Below are 14,359 nucleotides of genomic sequence, written 5' to 3'. Positions count from 1 at the left end.
ATTTATTCAGTGTACTTCCTTGATCTAACCATACGCCCCTTTCTAGACTTGCGCCCAGCAAACAAGATTGTCAAACCCCAAAAGTTTCATATGGTGACGCTGCAAGAAGTAATTCCTCTTCTCATGAAGGCAGATTACATGGCAACATTGGACATGAAAGATGCATGCTTTCATATTTCAATTTTGCCGGCACACAGAAAGTACCTAAGGTTCATGATAGAGGGCAAGCACTATCAGTTCAAAGTCCTTCCCTTCGGCATTGCCTCAGCCCCAAGGGTATTTACAAAGGTACTGGCAGTGGCAGCGGCTCACCTGCGCAGGCAATCCATCCCAGTTTATCCTTACCTCGACGACTGGCTCATAACAGGGGACTCCTACGAAACATGCCTAGCAAATACTCACAGGACGGTCAACCTTTTATTCAGTCTGGGCTTCTTAATAAACGAGAAGAAATCCAGCCTCGACGCCAGCCAAGTAAAGCAGTTTCTAGGGGCTTTATTCGGACAGAAGACGGTCTCATCTTCCCCTCCAATGAGAGGGTTCAAAACATGCTGTTTCAAATCCCTCAATATGTAGCCAGTCGAGAGGTAACGGTACGCAAGGCCATGCGACTGTTGGGTATGATGGTGTCCTGCATTTACTTGGTTCCTCATGCTCATTTGCGCATGCGCCCCATGCAAGAGTGGCTAAACAGCTAATGGTGTCAGTGCAGCGAACCATGGGATGATCTATTGGTTGTCTCGGTAGCCCTCATACTTTCTCCGAGGTGGTGGTCGAGGGAAAACCTCCACCACCCCCGCAGTAAAACCCACTCTCACGACGGATGCATCCCTCATGGGGTGGGGGGCTCATCTTCTTCAACAGACGGCACACAGGGATTGGCCCCCAGCGATAGCTTCCAACCACATAAACCTGTTGGAGCTATTAGCGGTGTTCAAAGCACTGAAGGCCTTTCAGGCGCAGCTACAAGGAAAGACAGTACTGGTCTTCACGGACAGGACCACAGCCATGTACCACCTGAACAAGCAAGGGGGCACTCATTCTCCAGGGCTGTCCAAACTATCACAGAACATTTGGAAGTGGGCTCTTGAACACAAGATGCTTCTATTTCTCAACACGTTCCAGGGGAACTCAATCTTCTGGCAGACGTGCTCAGCCGAGACTTCCCACTCCCCTTAGAGTATGAAAGGCGACTACACGAAGACATCGTCTCCAACGTTTTTGCAGAATGGGGTTTCCCAGCGCTCTACTTGTTCGCAACTCTGGAAAACTCAATGCCCAGATTACGCCTCCAGGTACCCCCATAACCAATCCAAGGGGAACGGTTTCTGTAGAACATTGTCAGGGAGATTTGTTTACGCTTTTCCCCCAACTCCCCTACTTAACATGATTGTGCACAAGATGCACCAGGAACCAGTTAACATGATTTTGGTGGCCTCATTGTGGGCACGCCAGCCCTGGTTCTCCCATCTGATGGAAATGTCTCTCTTTCCTCCGATGAAACTGCCTTGCCCTTAAAACATGTTGTCTCAGGACAGGGGAGAAACTTTCCAGCCATGCCCGCAAACTCCCAATTTAGCGGCCTGGCTCCTGAAATCATAGAGTTTGGACCTCTCCAGCTTCCTCAGAGATGCATGGATATACTTAAAGAAGCAAGGAAACTTAACACCAGACATTGCTACGCCAATAAATGGAAGAGCTTTGCCATATGGTGTCATCCCAAATGAATTAATCCCATTGAATGTTCTCCTACACATAGTGTTATACCTGACTCACTTGCTGGACTTGGGTATTGTATTCAGTTCCCTGAAGGTTCACTGAGCTGCACTTGTAGCCTACACTACGTCCCAGCAGAAAGTGTCATGGTGGAAGATTCCAGTTATCAAGGCTTTTATGTAAGGGGTTAAGAGAATGTATCCTCCCATTTCCAACCCGGCTCCCCGATGGGACCTAAATGTGGTATTAACCAGACTTATGGGGTTTCCCTTTGAACCTATGCACTAAGCAAGCCTTAAAGCACTCTCTTACAAGACAGCCTTCCTAGTGGCAGTAGCTTCTATACGAAGAGTTAGTGAACTACAGGCCCTTTCTATTCTAGACCCTTTTGTTACAATTCAGAGATAGGGTAGTTCTGCGCACTCACCCAAGGTTTGCACCTACATTCATTTCAAAGTTCCATGTTAACCAGTCTATAGAACTGCCTACATTCTTCCATAACCCTACCAACGTGGCAGAAAGAAGCCTACACACACACTGGATGTGCGCAGGGCAGTCATGTACTATCTGGAAAGAACTAAACCACTAAGAAAAACAAACCAGTTTTTCGTTTCAGTGGCAGCTGGTAGAGAAGGGGACTCTGTCGCTAAATCAGCCATCTCTAAATCGATTGTCAACTGCGTCACACTCTGCTACACTCTTGCCAAGCGAGAACTTCCCTTCAAGCCTGGAGCACACTCTACTCGGGGCACAGGGGCTTCCATAGCATTCATTCATTACAAATGTTCCTCTCGGGTCCATTTGCAAAGCGGCAACCTGGAGTTCTGTACACACCTTTACAAAACACTATTGCATAGACACTCACTCTAGGTCTGATTCTCAGGTGGGACAAGCAGTACTAAGACACCTTTTCACTACTGTTCTTTCTCACATCCCACTTCCAACTCCGGGTACTGCTCGCTAGTCTATGCACAGCATGTGGTTCTAAGCAGATGAACAAGCATCAGAAGACATGCATTACTTACCGTAAATGCATTTCTGATGATTGTATCTGCTTAGATTCACATGCGGCCACCCCTCCTCCCTGCCCGGATGGAAGGAACATAGACGTCTTACTGCTTCTCTCTTTATGTACTCACTCACGATAGTCATAAGGCTCCCTCACACCAGAAAAAATTCAATCAGAGGGACATCGACACATGAGGATTTCTGGGTACACTACATGTCACGTTAGGGGTAGTGTTACAGAAAGGCCTATGCCGACGTCCCATTTCCAGCCTCGAAAGACAAGATTCAATACTCTGCCATTACCACTAGATGTTGGACTATATCCACAGCATGTGAATCTAAGCAGATACAATCATCAGAAATGCTATTACGGTAAGGAATGCATGTCATACGCATAATACACTATACACCTGATACATAATACACAAACACATAAATAACACAATACACTATACAGGTAATACATAAAGGACATTAAACACTATGTACTAGCGACATAATACACTATAAACTCAACATGAGGGACATAACACTACACAATACACAAGTGGCAAAAGGACTATAAAAGGGATCTAATGTAGTTATGTATGTAGCTTTAAAAATAAACGTCAGTGTTGAAGTGAAAGAACTAGCACTGCCCATAATCTCAAGAAGTAATGATTGTAGGAAACATGCATTATATTGATACACACAGTTCATTGTAATACACGCAGCTTTCCAAAACACGTAACATTGTTACAAAATAGCATTGAAAGGAAAGCTGCATTTACAGAACACTCAGCAGTGAAACACAGGTACTGTTTCTTGTTGACACTAACACATTTCTTCATACAAGTCTCTGTAGGGTATTTCTAAAGAAGTGATGTTGGGATATTCTTTAGGGAGTTTCTCACAGGAACAGGAGTCCCTGTCCCCACAGGGGGAGTTTCTCCCAGTAAGGTCCTACTTACTTCCACACCTATGGAGGGTGTTTGCGGAGTAGTATCACCTCCCTAGCCTCACGGGAGGTGTGGGGGAAGGGGGTGCCCCTTGGGGATAAGGGACAGTATATAATAATGGAGGTCAGCTGGGCTGTAACATTTGGGATGAAACGAGCCCTAACATCCTTAGAGAAAAGACTATATGTAGGTCTAGATACATAATGGTGTGTGGACGTGCAGGGGTATGTATGAATGTGTCTGTGTTTCATGGTGTTTCAACATCATCACCATAGTATAGGGTATATTACATTTTCGATTGAAAAGGGAAAATAGTGATTATTCCTCCAAAAGGTATTATTTAAATGTGAATGTTTGTTTTTAGACTGTACTGTATGTTGGTGTATCAATGATGAACATATGTGCTAATGCTACATTTTACTTTTTTGGCTGGTTAATTTCCCAAAATGTTGGTTTTATTTTATGATATGTTTAGTATGTAATAATTCATCAAAACTAAAAGTTGGCATTTCCAACATTTATAGATTTAAATGTTTTATAGATAGTAACATTGACTTTTAAAAAAAATGTCTCCATTGAATTCCTTGTTATGTTAAAGGTTTAAAGGGAAATATATATTACAGTTTTTAATGCATGTGTTTATGCATATAAATTCTTACCTGTTTGTGAATTGCCCATTGTAAGATGATTTGCTGTTGCTTTTGTTTCATAATTCCAACATTATATGCCATTTACTCAGTATAGTAGTACAAAGTGTACACATTAGTATGTCGCCAGATTATTTTGTATGCTGCTACTGAGTTATAACAAACCTTCCATGGACACGTTTCTTTTTATTCACTACAATGAGTATAAGCTTTCAATGTGTATTGTTTCTTTTTTACAGGCAATACAAGGACGTTATTTGCACATGGAGGTTGTCACGTTTGCAATGAAATTTGTTCTGCATGACAACTTATGCAACAGGTAAACATTCATTGTTTTCTAGTTGCACTTATGTACGCTACAATAATTTATTTAAAGTCCGGTGCTACTGTGCAGTTGTTATTTTAAAGTTTCTTTGTGCTACATTTGTGGATTTAAAAGTAAGCTAGCTTGTTTCAGCTAAGAACAGAGGGATTGTTGTGTAAGGAAGAGGTACAGTGCCTTCTGGATGTCAGTGTGTCAACAGCAGTGATCCCAAGATGATATACTTACCTAAATGTTTGTATGTGTTACAGAACGCCCCCTCCCAGTCTCTAGGAAGATGTTTGTAAAAATTGAGAGGGTACTCATGGAATTGCTGTGGGGGGAGGGGGGGTAAACAAGCTAGAATTGCTTTGCCAACTCTACAACGCTTGGTGTGGGAGGGTGATGATTGTCCTACCCTGCTTGCAGAGGTCCTACTACGCGGCACAAGTGGTGGTGGTGAACCACTGGCTACAGGAGGACCCTGAGTTACCACATATTGCCATTGTGGTGCGTGGATGATGTTGAACTCTTGGTGCAGATCGTACATGGGAAGATGGACTACAAATTCCGCTGGTGAGTGGGCACGTACAGCGGGTATGGATTGAGGCTCATAGGCACTTTGGTTGGGGGTGGGAGGCCCACTTTAATTCAACCCCTGTCAGGTAATTCTCATCTTCCAGAGCTAACTAAGATAGGTATTTTTAGGAGCTGGGAGAATTGTGGGATCCTGGCCCTAGCAGATGTGGTACGGGACGTAAGCCTCCTTGCGGGAGGATTTCAGTCTCTGTGGCTGCGAGCACTTCAGATACATGCAGTTAAAACATGCAATGCAGGCGCAATTCCCGGATTTTAGATAATGTACTGCAGAGTTCTCCATTAGAGGCCAATATAATCCCGCCCTGCATTGAAACTAAGGTCACTTCCAACCTTTACCAAGTTATATCCGCATTCGGGACACAGGAGTTATCCTGCCTGAAGGATAGATGGGAGGGGGACATAGGCAATGATGTTCCCCATAGAGGTGGGTATACCTACGAGGTCCGCCTAATACAAGATCCTACAGCAAATCTATTACTCCCACGCAATGCAGCATGAATGGGGAATGGTTGAGGATGACAAATGCTTGCGTTGCAGGCGGGATAGGGGCATGTTCTAACACACTTTATGGATTTATCCACAGGTTCACATTTTATGGGAGAAATGTATAGATAGACTTTCAGCAACATTGAGCCCCCGAAGTTTCTAAGGACCTGAAATGTGCATTGCTGGTAATATGGGGGGAGGCAGGTTTCACTAAATTCGAAAAACTTTCTCTTGGTTGCCATGTGACAGATTCAAAAGACCATGGCCCTCATTACAACCCTGGCGCTAAGGGGTTAACGGTGCCGCAAAAGGTGGCGGCACCGTTAATCCCTTAACGCCTGATTACAAGGTCCCTTCGCGGGTTGGCGATTTTAACGCCTGCTTTTTGCAGGTGTTAAAATTCAACCCGCAAAGGGACCTTGGTGCTAAGTATGGTGCCGCAATTTGCGGCACCGTACTTAGCGCCTTCCCCATTCCCATTGAGCCCTATGGGGCAAAAATGGGAATGGGGAAGGGCCCATGGTGAATGGGGAATTACCGCCCCGCCATCCTTGGAATGGGGCGGTAATTCCGCCATTCACCATGGCGGACCCCGGCATGGACCATGGTGCTTATAGCACCATGGTTTATCGCCGGGGTCGTAATGAGACCCCATTACTTTGTTGTGGGGCCCCGGATCACCACTGAATGTCCCGGTGGCTGGCAGAGGTGGATATGTGCATGGCTCTGGAGAGGAGGGTGTATAATGCAAGGGGGTGCCCGAAGAAGTTTGCGAAAATGTGGGTCAAATGGGAGGAGGCCAATTGAGCTGAGGGGCCTGTGGTTTTAATTGTTGGATTGCATGGTATGGTTGCCACTTATTGCTCATCGGACCGCTGGTTGTATGATCGGAAATGTCTCTTCTTGTCTGTATCTACTCTCTCTCTACTTTGTCAAGCAATGGTTTTTGTTAATCAAGTTTTGTTAATCAAAACAATAAAACGTGTTATCCCAAAAAAACAGAGCAGTGATCTAAGTGGCAATGAAGAAGCTGCTGAAGGGAAGTCCCAGTGATGGAGTCAATCCCCTATAGGAGATAGCCTTGTTTTTGTTTCGTACTGGATAGTTCTGAAGATATGAGATGTTCAGATCAGGTAAACCGGCACTCTGATCCAGAAGGTATCATGCAAATACTTCAAGAACACTGGATAGGTGAATGCTCGCAAAGAATTGAGTAAGACCTTGACTTGCTTTGTGCCTGTCCTGACGATGGTACAAGGGAGAACGAGCTAGGCGTTTGGATGTCCATCTGGCGGACAGCGGTGGGAGGCAGTTTGGAGCAGGAGGCAGATTGAGTTACGCCAGGGATACATGCGGGGAGACAGAGCAGAGGAATGAAGAACAATCAATAAGGTGAAACAATTAGAACAAAGAACATAATGCCACCAGAGAGAGAAATCAAGATGTCATGATGCACAGGCCCTGCTGTAGGTTCCAGTAGATAACACAGCACTGTAGGAGGTGACAAGCAGAGCTATTGGAGGGGTGCCATCGTGGATGGGGCAAACTCAATATAATCATAGGAAACAAAGAGACCAACAAGCCGGTGGTCTATGAGCAGATGATGTGAAAGCCTGTGTTAATTTTAGAATTATATATTTTAATGGACTTAAAATGTCTTTTGTTGGACAGAAGGGTAGAATTCCACTTTAGGCAGTTCTGCTGTCCAATTCATTAAAGTTTACAATAATAAATACATCCGACAATCATATCAGAAAAGGAAAAAGCCATGCAATAATACGAATCCTCAGAATCAATCGCAATCACCACGTGGACGTAATGATACTTTAGGTTCAAGTGTACGAAGCTGCGTTGCTTTCCTTAGAAAGCTATTCCCTTAAGACAGTGCCCAGGGTTTGTTACAAGTTATTAAAAGATCAAAAGCATCTTTGTATTTCCTGGCGTTAAAATATTTTAAGATCCATCTCAAAAATGAAGCCTGCAACTGGGCATATTTGGGACCTAAAAACATAAAATGTATGCTCATTTCCTTCTTGTCTGGGCAGAATGGAGAGCCGCTGTTATGAGTAAAGTCCCGATTCTTCCATATAGCTGCCCATACATTCAAGGGAAGTAGATTAAAATGCAGCCTTGTGATGTCCCACTGTTCAAACCTGTGCAGAAAGTAACAAATATACAGCTGATTACCCTCAGTTGAGATGAATAGGTAATAGTCAATCTTAGGGCAGCATCCAGCCCACCCCCGAGCCCTCTTGCAGTAAGGCGTGATTTTGAGGTTAGAAATCTAATCTCCGTTTTGGAGTATCCAAAATTACTGGACCATCGGAATGGAGCTTGAACCCTGACTAAAGATTTAAAAACTTGGTTGCACCAGGGTATCTTTCTGGTTGAGGGGCAAGGGATAAGAGAACCCAGAATTAGGTTTCAGAGAACGGTGTTGGAGCATTTTGAAAGCCACATCTTGAGTGGTGCTCTGTACCACGACTGGACCAGGGTGAAATGCCAAGTGCGATGTAGAGTTTATACACCGGGGCCGAGTTTGGCAAGCTCAATAGCCTACAGAGAAAATTATTTCGATTGTCTGCAGTCTGGAAGGATCTTCAAAACCCCATAGCTTTGCGCCATATGTCCCTATTGTCTTTACTCTTGCCTCGTAAAGGGTCACAAGCATCTGGATTGGATAACGTTTAAAAGCTTTGGCACATTTTTTAACAGCACCCGCATTTTGATTATTATTTTTGGCAATCTTACTTATATGTTCGAAGCCCCTAAGATTTTTTGGCAATGTCACTCCCAGGTAGGAGAAAGAATCTTTCTCAGGTATCTTTTCACTTGGCCCGGCACAATAAGTGACACACTTTTTCGTTGTTTTCTTAGGTCTAAAACTAATGATCACCTATTTAGTGGCATTCACTTTTAAATCTAGGTCATGAACCCAGCATATCTAGTAATCAGTTTTTGCAGGGAGAGGAGAGTCTTGGCAATAAGGGGGTCATCAGTATTACAAAGTAGTTACGACTGGGCCCAACAAAAGTGTGTTTTCTAGATTATCAATATGTAATGAAACAAAAGGGGCACCATGAAGCATCCATGTTGGACACCCCTGTCGATACTGAAGCCTACCTGCCAATGCAACCCTTATTTAGTATATGGTATGATAGCTCATATGACTCCTAAGACATGGGAGCTTTTTTAAGCATCCCATTATGGCCCTAGGGCGATTAGATCATCCTGTGTTGGTTTTAAGGAGTAGGCTGGTGGCAGCTGCAGTATAGTTTTGGCTTCACCATAGGTGCAAGCAGATTCACCACATAAGTAGATCAGGAGACCTCCTTGCTAGCCATTGGAGTACTATCTTGGGAAACCACGAAGTAGGCCTAAAATGGGTGTTGTGCACACATGAGGCTGATTCAGAGCTCACCCCTGCACCCTCAACTGTGGTTTGGGCAGGGATAAACCAGACCTTAGCACTAAACAGGCCATTACACATTCTGTGTGCGTTGACCTGAGTGTTTGATGGTAGATTTGGCTGTACTGGTTGGGCATGTGTCTCGTAACCTTAGCTCTGGTTCTGCTTTTTGGCTGTTAGACGTCCTTCCTGGGTTATACTCTTCGTACACCTGGTTCTCCTTGTTGGCTGGTCTAGGGCCTCCATGCTGGGACTGTCTCTGTGCCATTTTACTACTGCTTCCCTCTTACTGGCTTGGTTGTTTGCCTTTGTGTTGGGAAGCGGTCACGGTCTAGGAGGGTATTGTGAGAAACCAGAAGGTGGCTCACCCACTATTTCCTGGGGATCTGTCATCCGGTGGCCAGGACACAGCCATTGCTTTTGGATCCAGTTCCTGGGGGTGGACCAGTTTGGGAGGATCACCTGGATGAGGGGTCTCCGGGGAGTGGGAGTGCGACACTGGATAGTGAGACACAGTATCCCCTTACCTCTTGTGACACCTCAACCGCATCCTACCAGGTAGGATATTTAGGAACTCAACCCACTACCCCAAACCCCTTTATAACACAAACACTTTCTCATGGACAACCCGCAATGAGAGAAAACGGGCTAACACCCGAGCCGTATACCTGACGTGTCCCAATACAATGCTCAGGCATGGTTGGGCAATTACTGACCATCACACACACCTGACTTCCATTAAGCTTCCCCACACGGATGAAAGGCGGAGCACAAGAGCATACTCTGAGCGAGGCAAATCACATGAGGAAACAGCAGTTCCAAGATGGCAGTTTAACAAGAGAAGAAAGATGGAAAGACAGAAGGGAGTCGGAAGGATGGACGTTCCCTTGACCTTTTTGGCAAGTTTACTTTACTTTATTTGTAAGGCGCTGCCAAAGTAGCCCGGAGGCATACGGGCGTCCAGATCTGGGGTCCCTATGGGGAGTTTAAAGACAGATGAGGGGGATGGGGGAGCGAGGTAAAAGGTCTAGTTATCTAAATAAGTGAGTTTTGAGTTTTGTCTTAAAGCCGTCCAGGGAAGTGCAGTTTCTGAGCTCAGGAGGCATGGCATTCCAGCCTGTGGGTGCTTCTACCCTGAAGGCGCTCTTTTTAACCATAGGCATTTACTCTGGGGACCTGTATACGTTTTTGGTTATTCTAGGTTCCAGTTTTTTGTTTAGTCTAAGCACCATGTACACTGGGTATTGCCCTACCAAACAAACAAGGAGCCATTACTTTCATGAAACCTCGAGAATAGAAAGTGTAAGACCAGGAAACCAGGCTGACGAATCCTGCATTGTGTCGGCGGTACCTGGGGCCCTCCTGCGTCGATAAATAAGGCGGGGAGAATTGCCAGTTGCCATGGTACTGTCCTTGACTCCAAGAAGAAAGTAACGCCACAGCGAAATCAACACAGCTGGTGTGTTGGGGAGACCGATACAAGACCGGTCTGTGTTGAAGCCCAGGTTGCAAGAGGCAACATTGTATGGCGAGCGCTGGAGCGAACATTGTTTGAAACGCGTGTGATAACCAACACAAGTAAAGTTTAAATGCCTATGAGTGATTGAACTTTGAAACCAAGATACAATCCCTTTGACAGAGAAGTCCAGCACCGCATGTGTGCTCAATTGAAGGTCTCTGTAAGGTATCCAGCTGAGCATTGGCAAAAATGAAAGAGTGGCAAAGTATTATGATAGAAGTGGTCCTGCAAAGGGTCGAGCAAAATCCTGAGCACAATCGCAAGTCTTCGATGTTGTTACGGTAGAGAAATGTTTTGGCAAAGTAGATAAAGTTGGTCCAAGCTTGGCATAGGGAGATCAATTGAAAGCTTTGGGTTAAAGCAAGTTTGTGTTAAAGTAGATAAATCGGTCTGAATCCGACTGAGGGAGACTGATTGAAGATTTTGTGTTGTGGATTTGAGCCCGGCGGAGGGGGACCCGGGGTGAACAGGGAATCACCCGAGACATTGGATACGTGAAAATCTTGAGAACATTGCGTTAAAGTGGATCTGAGCCCGGCGGAGGGGGATCCTAGGTGAATAATAAATCGCCTAAGAAAATGGTGTATATGTGAAATACAGAAAGGAAAGGAACTTTATTGTTTGTTGCAACAGGTCCTCTGAAAGAAGAGACTTTGGCACAGAAGGCTACGATGTTGAAGCTTTGAACTGCTTCCTCAAGCTAAAGAAGCCAGAGACTGTGCTAAGCTCGAGTGTGCTGCCTTGTCCCGTGCTGAAAACATGGGGAAGGGAAGCCTACTGCTTCAATATCCTGACATATGATTTCCTGAACACTTTTCTTTTGCATAACATTGTTTCCCACACTATTTGTATTTAGAGGTAAGGATTGGGCAATAGGTTTATTAGTATAGGCCCTTTTATTTTGACAAGACACCACTAGGACAGCATTATTATTTGATGGTCGTAGCCTGCTCTAATCTTTAGATTTAGGATTAGATAGGTGTTTTTCAAACCCAATAGAAGTTCAATAAACACCCTTGGACTTTGATCACGTGTCTGGCTTACTGTTGATACCATGCCTTCCTTACAGTATTCAGAGACAAATACCCACCTCTCCACTTAGTTTAGGCTGTCATGGGTCACCTCCACCATTGTTTTCATCATGGGACAATTTCTGTTGGTTGGCTGCCGCTCTTTGTCCGCTGAGCCGTCCATCTTCTTGGCCGGGTTCCTCCGTCTTGTACAAGTCATCTTTGCCATTGCTTTCACTTCTGGCTGGTGTGTTCCACTCCTGTGAAGGCAGTGTGTTCTTATTTTCCACTGTCTGGTTCATCAGTGGTTCAGGGTGAAGACCCCCCAGGGACCTGACTCTGTAAACCACATATCTACTTACAAAAAATAGTTTTGGCATGCCTGATCCATTTTTTCCGGTACACAGTCATGTTTCCCAACTCTTTAGTAACCCTGTCCCAGAGAACTTGCCTCTGGGCCTCATTACGACCCTGGCGGTAAGTTACCGCCTGGTCCGTGACTTTACCACCATGGCGTAAACTACGTTTACGCCATGGTGGTTGGCGGATTTACCGCCCCATTCCAACCTTGGCGGGGCGGTAAATCCCCATTTTCCCATTTACCCTTCCCCATTCCCATTTTGCCCCATAGGGCATAATGGGAGTGGGGAAGGCGTTAATTACGCCACCGTAAATTACGGTGGCGTAATTAACTCCATGGTCCCTTTGCGCCATGGATTTTAACACCTGCTAAAAGCAGGTGTTAAGTCCGCCATGGCGCTAAGGGACCTCGTACTCAGGCGGTAAGGGTCGGCGCTGTTTACGCCGCCGTAAAACCCTTACCGCCTGAGTTGTAATGAGGCCCTCTGTGTCCTGGGTTGGTGGGTTATTCGAGATATGGTTCATGCTTGAAGGTTTCTGCAGGCCCCCTTCTATCGCGTTATCCTGAAGACTTTGTGTTCCTGGGGTTGCTGGATCTCGAACCTGACATTGGTCTGCTTCAATAGGGTCTCCTCTAGCGTATTCAGGGATCAGTTGCTGGTTTCTCTGCACCTGTGGGGTAGAAACAAAACGTATCTTCCTTTTTCCTGTAACTGCAACTTTGCCTGCTGACTCATGCCATGTTAAATCCCATGGGGAACTTTTGAACTTATGTGAAACTCTCCTGCAGTGACTTTGGAGGTACTTACCAGCCCCTGGTCACTTTTCCTATGTCCCCCTTGGGTCCATGGAGTCTTAGTTCAAAGATTAGAATTTTAGCAAGTACCATCAGGTATTGGCAAACGGAGATAGATTAGTAGTGGTTGCGTCTTAACTGATCATTACTGTTTTTATACATACATAGCACTTTACTATGTCTTGTTTAGCCCCTAGACCGTTTTTTATTTGATAGATTCTATATGTAAATTTATAATAATGTATATATATTTCGATATGCCAGTTTGGGTGTTTTCTTTGGTTCTCTACGTCGAGTCTCCGAACATCGACACTCGACGCCGGATCGGAGAAAATTCAACCGTCGGACTACAGCGACGGATTTGGGCCTCGGAAGGTCTCTGGCCTCGGCCCGGGCCTCGGAAGTCCTCTGGACTCGGCCCTGCAAGTAGGGAGAGTGGGGGGTGGCACATATCCTACACTCTGTTTAATATAGGTACAGTACTTATATTCCTACACTCCCAGCTCGCTGCCATAGGGTGCGTATGAAGGGTACCCCCTTTCAATTTTGCCTCAAGTGCAACCGCCAGTATCCTTGGGTTGACAGACACGCCACGTGTAACCTCTGCTTGCCGAGGGACCACCCGAGGCGAATTGCAGAGCGTGCAGTCGGTTTAAACCGAAGACCCTTAAGGACCGTTCGACAAAGCGTTGGGCCCACCACGCCAGGCGACAAGAGGCCATGGCTGTGGAGGGTGCCTTCAGCGATGGCAGCGATGTCTTACTTTCGGATGGCGAGGGCAATGTGGCGTCGATGGACAGCCAAGCGCAAGTCCCCGACCTCGGAAGGTTGTCTGGCAGGGCAGCTATGGGGAAGACCCCCGGTGACACGAGCGTTACCCACACCATTTCCAGCAAACAGAAGTCCAACCGAGACTCGACGCGCACGTCGAATTCTCGGCAAGAGGCACGTAGAGAACGGTCCACCGAGTCGGCGTCCTCTGAGCGTTCGCGTTCGAGATCGCCTCATGACACCAAGCTACCCTCCACTGTTGCTAAAAGTGCCTCGCTCCCCTTAGTGACTGAGGTTCGGTCGTCGGAGGACGATGCCGACCTCTACCCCCAAGCCGCACTCCAGGAGTCGGCGTCTGCAGGCAGCGGCAAGGCTGCTACCGAATCCCTTACACTCTCCAGAGACAGGGACTCTACCCCCGAATTTCGACGCCAGGCATCGAAAAGCTCTGATAGGGCCCAAAAGTCGGGGAAGCACTCTTCCACCCACAGGGAGGGGGGAAAACAACAAAGTAAGCAGTCCCAGCCTACTTCCACTCCTAAACTACATTCTACTCCACCTAAACAGACGGACAAGTCTCAGACCCCTGTCCTTAAGGCCCCTGTTCAGGCCAGTAGGTCTAGCCAGGACAAATCTCAATCTGTTGTCCCTAAGACCCCTGTTCATACCAGTAGGTCTAGTCAGGATAAAACAGGGAAAGCACTCCAGGAAAGAGTTATTCCCAGTTCAAAGGAATGGTCCAGTTAGGACATAGACAGAGTAATGTCAAGGATGTCATCATTGGCAGATTTCTATGCC

General features: G+C 46.0%; 1 protein-coding gene across 11 annotated transcripts in view; it reads left to right on the top strand.

Moving 5' to 3' along the window:
- Positions 1-14,359, top strand: part of MARCHF2 (membrane associated ring-CH-type finger 2) — a 1,824,254-nt gene that overhangs the window by 228,473 nt on the left and 1,581,422 nt on the right. For 10 of the 11 annotated variants that reach the window (XM_069649684.1, XM_069649689.1, XM_069649693.1 and 7 more), the window contains exon 2: positions 4,549-4,628. The gene's annotated coding sequence lies outside the window, so the exon portion shown is untranslated. Of the gene's footprint in view, positions 1-4,548; positions 4,629-5,039; positions 5,187-14,359 lie in introns of all 11 variants that reach the window. The other variant, XM_069649692.1, reaches the window with a different exon arrangement.

The sequence above is a fragment of the Ambystoma mexicanum genome, chromosome 1p (genome assembly GCF_040938575.1).
Source record: "Ambystoma mexicanum isolate Mex_15411 chromosome 1p, UKY_AmexF1_1, whole genome shotgun sequence".
NCBI classification, from domain to species: Eukaryota; Metazoa; Chordata; class Amphibia; order Caudata; family Ambystomatidae; genus Ambystoma; species Ambystoma mexicanum.
The sequence above is the reverse complement of the archived record's forward strand: the minus strand, read 5'-3'. Positions and strand labels throughout refer to the sequence as shown.